Genomic DNA, 6,919 nt, shown 5'->3' on the forward strand with positions numbered 1-6,919 from the left:
CCGCGGCGCCCGCGCAGTCCGCCTGGCGGCCCCGCCGAGGCCCCGTGGTGGGCGCGCCGTCTGTAACGCCCGCACCTGTCGCACCGTGCACCTCGTTTCGGTGCCCGGTCGGAAGCCCCTCAACGCTGCTGGTAACGACCACCCCGCGGGACTGCCCGCTTCGAGGCCGACCGCGCTAGCCGTCCGCGCGCATGGCCGTATGGAATCAGCCAGGCTTGCGGGACGCCGGCTGCTGCGGCTGAGCTCTAGACGGCGGGAGGAGGCCCTGCGGCCCCGGGGCAGCTCGCCCCCGCTGAGCCTGGGCGTCCCACACCGGAGCACCTGAGCCGCACGTTCACCCTCACACCAGTTCTCGATTTGTAAAAATCACTATGAAAAAGGAGCCGCGCCCGAACAGGGACTTGAACCCTGGACCCTCAGATTAAAAGTCTGATGCTCTACCGACTGAGCTATCCGGGCTCACACTGAGTACAGTGGCTTCAGCGCCTGAAGAGCGTTCTAGTTCCGCTGCGAAGCCGCAGCGGCGGATTCTGGATCCACCTCCCCCAGGTGATGCACTCTGGTCCCGAAGCCTCGAGCCGCGCCGCGAGCGTGGGCGTAGCGGGCCCCTGAAGGGCGGACGCAGATCCCTCAGATCTCTCGCAGAACCGCCAGCGGGAAGAACTAACGGTCCCAGCCCGGGGCACACGAACCGGAAAGCAGAACCCTGCGGTAACCGCGACTCGAAGTGCTGATAACTGGCCCCGCCCACTTCCGGGCCGCGCACAGTCGGCCGCGCCCTAAGCCACGCCCATCAGGGCTGGCCCCGCCTCAACCGCCTGGCCGCGCACGCGCAGCTGGAGGCGCCGCCCACCCACCGCAGGCCCCGCCCACTGCCTGCTGTGACCCGGGGCTGTTGGCTTCTTGATCTTAGGGGTTTGGTGGCTCCCCGGGCGTCACCTCGCTTTCGGCTCCTTTGCCTTCGTTGCTCCACACCTGGAGAGAAAGAAGAGTGTCCTCGCTACCCTCCTGAGTTCTCAGCGGAGACTTGCAATAAAAGAGGAAAACAAGTGTGTGCACGTGCGTATTCCGTGCACGGCGAGGGCGAGACCCGGCGAACGGGCGGTTCCTACAGGGCTGGGGCGTGGGACCCCCGTTTATGCAGCTCCGCGGAAAAGCAGCGTCTGGGGAGAGGCACGGACGAAGGGGAGCGCCGCGGGTCCCCAGGGACAGCCGGACCTGACTGCCCCGGAGCTGCTGTCGTCTCGAACGCAGTGCTTGTCCCCGCGATCGCCCCGGCTGAGGCTGGACAGGGTTTGCTGGGGCTGTGAGCCGGGGGGACTAGGCCGAGCCGCAGCGCCGACCTCGCGCTCCCCCTCCGGTGTAAAGCAAGACTTCAGACCACGAGCACGCGAGAGAAGCACAAAGACAGTCGGTGGCTGCGCACGCAGATCCGTCTACTTAGCGAAGAGGGAGCGCTTCCTCCGGCTCACGGCTGCGGATGGTTCAGTGCATGGTCGCCTGAAGGTCAGGCAGAAGGGCCTGGGGGAGAGACGGAAAGGGAAGCCGCGGCGAGCCGAGCGCAGCAGCACGGGCTTACCGCAGACCGAAGCTGGGAGGGCGGGCGCTGGCGCTGAGACCGAGCCGCAGCTCTGCCCAGGCCGTGGGTCTTCTGCGGGCCGTGGGGCGGGGGCTTCCGTGAGAGGGCTCGCGGCTCCCTGCGGAGGACAAGCCCTTGAGAGCAGTGGTCCCGCCGCCCAGGGGCGAGGCTCTCTCCAGGGCAGGGCTGCTGCTTCCTTCGCGGAGGAGAGCTGTGACCGCGGGGCAGCCCGCAGGCAGGACACAGAAGAGCCAGCGAAGGGGCAGAGAACACACTGAAAGCCGGAGGGTCCAGATAAACCCTTCAAAGGCGGCCAATCCCAACCCAGAGCTCTCCTCATCCAGTCAGGCCCGCTTGCCAACGAGCCTGTCGAGCTATGAACCTATCCGTGGATTAATCTACTTGATCAATTTATTCTTTTTTTTGTCTTTTTGAGACAGGGTCTGCCCCTGCAGTTCAGGCTGACCTTGAGCTCACTTTTTAGCCCAGGCTGGCCTCAAACTCGCAACGATCCTCCTGCCTCAGCCTCCTGAGTGCTGGGATTACAGGTGTGCGCCACCACGCCCGGCTCCACTTGATCAATTTAAAGCCCTCAGATTCATTCAGTTACTCAGATTCCATTGGCGGCAGCCAAGCCTGCAGCACCGTGCGGCTTCGGGAGGACATTTGGATTCCAACCCTAACTGAGAGAGAAGAAAACAGACCTAGACAGAGCGATTCTGAGAACTTGGCTTAAACAAATGTGGAGGCTGTTAAATTCAAAACCTGTGGAGCAGGCCTAACAGTCTGAAATTTAAGTGAGCTGATGCTGCAGTAGGATTCCAAATTCCACAGGGCAGTGAACTAGAGAGTCCAGCAGTTTTTGAGTCAGTTCTGAGAACCCCTTCTTTTTGGCCAGAAATCTTCAGGGCTTCCAGTAATTGGATAAGGCACAACCACGTTTCCTCAAAGCCTCCTGATGCAAATGTCATCTTTAAAATAAATACCTTCAGAAGAACTTCTGGCTACTGCAGTCTAACCACGCTGGCAAATAAAATCACTAGCCACGTGTGGCGGCGCACTCCTGTAATCCCAGCACCCAGGAGGCTGAGGCAGGAGGATCGTTGCGAGTTCGAGATCAGCCTGGGCTATAAAGTGAGCTCAAGTCCAGCCTGAACTGCTTAGCAAGACCCTGTCTCAAAATAAAATCACTAGTCACACACGCTGACACACATTATTCCGAGCTCACACTGCCAGGTTCACTAGGCTACCATCTCGGTTTCCTTCCCTTGGATCATGGCTGGACTTTCCAAATGGTCCCTAATAAAGTGCATCTGTGCCCAAGAGCTGAAGCCCACGGAAGACAGAGCCCCTCATTGTCTGGCAGCTCAGCAGGTTAACAGAGATCCTCAAAGCACAGGTCTCCCTTTTGCTTTTTGCCATACATGAGCTGTTAGAATGTGAGAACCAGACCTCATCCCCTTCTCCAGGGTTCAACCTGCCAGGCAGCTGGCTCAGCAGAGAGCTACCCCAGCGTCTTACAAAGCTGCCTTGCTGTTTGTTAGTTTTTATTTCTGCTGCTTGTCTGCTTGTTAGTTTGAGACAGGGTCTCACTGTGTAGCCCAGGCTGGCCTCGAACTCCTGCGGATCCTCCTGCCTCAGCCTCCCCACTGCTGGGATGACAGGTGGCACCACCACCCCCGGCTGTTAGTTTTAAAATTAGGATCCAGGCCTGAGCCTCCAGCTTGCCCCACCCTCCACAAGTCCTGAGGACGAATACGGACAGCTCCTGGGGACCTCTGGGCTCGTCCTTCCTTCCCAGGGACAGACAAATCTCAAATCGGTAATGGAAGCAAATACATTTCGAACTGCAGGCTTTGAGCACCTGGAGTAATGCCTGTCTTTCCTTCCGAGCGTGTCCCCGAGCGCTGTGGGCACGAAGATTGTTCACTCTGTTCCCTGCCACGGCCAGGCTCACAGATAGCTATTTCCCTGAAATTCAAAAGGGACAGCACAGGCTGCGCTTGAGGCCACTGCCGAAACCCGGGATTGAACCAGGGACCTTTAGATCTTCAGTCTAACGCTCTCCCAACTGAGCTATTTCGGCCACCTCTGAGAGGTTTTTTTCTGATTAAATACAATGAAGCATTTGTTTTATGGCACTAGAAAAGGTCATTCTGAAAGCTTAGCTGGAGACAAATATTCTATGAGGGTTACAAAACTAAGGCAAGGACCTGGCTCACAAACCAGAAGTGATAACTACTTTTCCAAGGTTTTCAGTTGACCTGCAGTTTTTTCTCATATAAAAATAATTTGTAGGACATCCCCCCCATGGCATTTACACAGACCAAGTTCATGCTAATTAATTCTCCATGCCGATCCATAAACAGCACTGGGTTTTATGGACAACGCAATCTAGTTCATCAAACTTTCCTCCTAGGTTTCTTTTTTCTCCTTGATTTTATTATTCAAATATTTACATATGAATATATGTATAGTGTGCTGCTCTTGTATGAAGGCAGATGTCACAAGGTCCAAAGTTACGAACACTTTAATTTTTTTTTATATATATAATCAATTTGGATGCCAGAAATGTTTAGACGAGGGCCTGGCATGTGCCAAGCTCTAAGTTTGATCCTCCACAATCAATGCAAAAAAGAGAAGAAAGAAAAATCAATGCAAAAAAGAGAAGAAAGAAAGAAAAATACAACAAAATTAAAAAAAAAAAACAAAAACAAAAACAAAAAAACAGGCCATTTGTAAAGGTTTCACACTTAGACTGAAGATGTTATGTCATCTTGTAGTACCCATAACGTGGTACTAAAAGCACTGATTTGCTAAACCTCACATTAAAAATACATTTGTTGTGGTCCGTGTTTACATGGGAAAGGATTTAAGATAGGACACAAAATACAGGATTATTTTATAAAATAATATAGGATATATTATAGGATATATATTATTAATATATGAGAATTATAGGATTTTTTTTTTTTTTGGTGCCGGGAATCAAACTCAGGACTTTGTGCTTGCCAGGCAGGCACTTGTGCCACTGAGCCATATCCCCAGCCCTAGAGGATTATTTTACAATATTCACCCAAAAAGTCAAAGGCAGAAGAGTAGAGGAAATCTATCGACACACTAGAGACCCAAAGACTCCAGCTGAGGGCCTAAATCCCATGGCAGTGTCCTGCACAAGTCCAGCTGAAGACGTAGAGACCATAGCAGTGTCCCCCACAAGTCCACCTGGAGGCCAAGAGCCCACAGCAGTGTCCCATGCAAGTCTGTGTCAAAGATCTGCACTGGGAAGGCCCAAAGGCCAGGGTGGAAGCTAGAAAGTCTGTGTTGGAAAGGCAAAGGATCTGTGCCAACAGGCTGAGGAATCTGCACTGGAGCCAGGAAGTGACGCTCAAGGTAAGGACAGAGCTCCCCCTAGAACCGCAGCCATCCTCAGCAACAGCCGGGGTCCGAGGTTCTCCCACAATGAAAACAGCCAAGTTCGCATCAAGAAAAGCAGTGTGACAAGCTTCTCCAGGAGAATCAGCAGCACACCATCTTCCCCTCCAGTTCTTTACGCTGCTGACCACAGTCCTCGGGCGGGCCCTCCACGCCCAGAACCACGCTGATTCAGTTCCGCTGGGGGTTACAAGCTGACCAGCAGTTGTCAACCCACCACCATATTTTAATTTGTTTAATCCCATCCTGTCTTTTAAAAAAATCTTTATGTTGTCAAGAAATGGAATTGACTCAGGTCCCTCTCCAGTTCTAAAAAGCGAACCCTTCTTCTCATACTACCCCTGACTTGCTGATGTCAGTCCACCTCTGGCTCCCATTTCACAGTTTTGCATCCTTGGATTAACTCACTAAGAAAGTGTTTTTAAATAGCTGGAATTACTAGAATAACTAAACTGATTCAGTGCTTCATATCCACCTGCTTGGTGAATGGGGGGAGCGTGGGTTACTGTAGCCTGAGATGGAAGCACGTACGGCCTAGTGTAGAGCACATGAACAGCAGGCTCGGTGTGAGGGGCTGCAGGTCGCTGTCCTCAACAGCTTGTGGAGAGCGTGCTTCCAGGGTGACATGCACATGGCCGTCCTCCCTAAATTAGAGGGCCTCCAAGTTTCTTCAGACTCAAGAGCCCGTCATTTATTTAGCTTAAACTTCATCTTTCTGCCTGCCCTGGGAAGATGCACAAGGAAAATTCCTAAAGTGGTCCCAAGACACCAGTCAACCTAGTGCCCTGCCTCATCCCTGTGACTTTTTTTTCCTGGTACTGGGCGTTGAAGCTAGGTCCTTTGCATTGAGCTACATCCAGCCCTTTTTGAGTCAGGACCCCACTAAGTTACTAAACTGCCCGGGCTGGGGTCCAATTTGCAATCCTCCTGCCTCGGCCTCCCAGGGTGCTGGGATTACAGGTATGCAATCCCACACCCACCTTCCCTGGAATGATGAGTATGACGGATTTCCCTCCCATCGCTAGGTAAATTCAACACAACTGAATCGAACCTGTGTCATTATCTGGGTGGGCTTGAGCTCATCGCCTGAGCCCTCTAAAAGCAGAGGGTTTTTCTCCAGGTGGGTGCAGAAGGGACTGAATCACAACATGCAGGGAAAATAGGGTACTACCTTGCTGGCGTGAAGATAGAGGGGAGCAGACCACGCAAGTGGAGTGTGGGGGCACTGGGTGGCTGCCGGCGGCCGGCAGCAGGGAAACTGGCCTTTGCTGCAGAGCACAGGAACGAGCTCGAGCAGATGTTCCCCGGGGCCGGCCAGTGAGAGCTCCGCCGGGGACCCTTGGACCTCAGCCTCCTGTCACCTTGAGCAGAGGGCCTCTCAGCCTTCAGAACTGCACTGATGGTAACTGGTGTGTGCCGGAAAACTGCTACCAGCGTACATCTTTGCCTGGGCTTGGTACATGGATTTAAATAGTCCCAAGACAGTTCCTTCCTATTCATATTATAGATAGAATTGCATGGTAATTGCATAACACTATATATATATACACATAGTGTTATACAAAATCCTGGCAGTGAGGTCACACACACGCACACACACACACACACACACGCACGTATATAAAAGTTGGCTGGGTGATTTTAATCTGCAGTGTCTCGGTCTTCTAGTGTAGTGCTCACACAAATGGAACTACCACATGTAAAATCCACTTTGAACATTATTTGACATCTCCACAGGCACCTCCACCAAAGCATGTCCAAAACATGAACTTTCGTTTCCTTCTAAATGTGTCTTATTACCCTTTCCATGTAGGTAATCGCACCCAAGTGCTGTTCATTTGTCTTACTTTCGTCATCACAGAGACACAATACCCGACAACCACAACCGAAATGAGGAGAGGTTTA

The 6,919-nt window shown here is 52.9% G+C and overlaps 2 non-coding genes across 2 annotated transcripts; both read right to left on the reverse strand.

Annotated features, from left to right (window-relative positions):
• Positions 1-386: 386 nt before the first annotated feature.
• On the reverse strand, positions 387-459 carry Trnak-uuu. The gene has a single exon. It is a non-coding gene; the product is annotated as a tRNA-Lys (tRNA).
• A 3,133-nt stretch (positions 460-3,592) lies between these two features.
• Trnaf-gaa lies at positions 3,593-3,665 on the reverse strand. Its single transcript has one exon. It is a non-coding gene; the product is annotated as a tRNA-Phe (tRNA).
• Between the last annotated feature and the right edge of the window lie 3,254 nt (positions 3,666-6,919).

Source organism: Chinchilla lanigera, unplaced genomic scaffold (assembly GCF_000276665.1).
Source record: "Chinchilla lanigera isolate Chin_1 unplaced genomic scaffold, ChiLan1.0 scaffold00110, whole genome shotgun sequence".
Classification (NCBI taxonomy): Eukaryota; Metazoa; Chordata; class Mammalia; order Rodentia; family Chinchillidae; genus Chinchilla; species Chinchilla lanigera.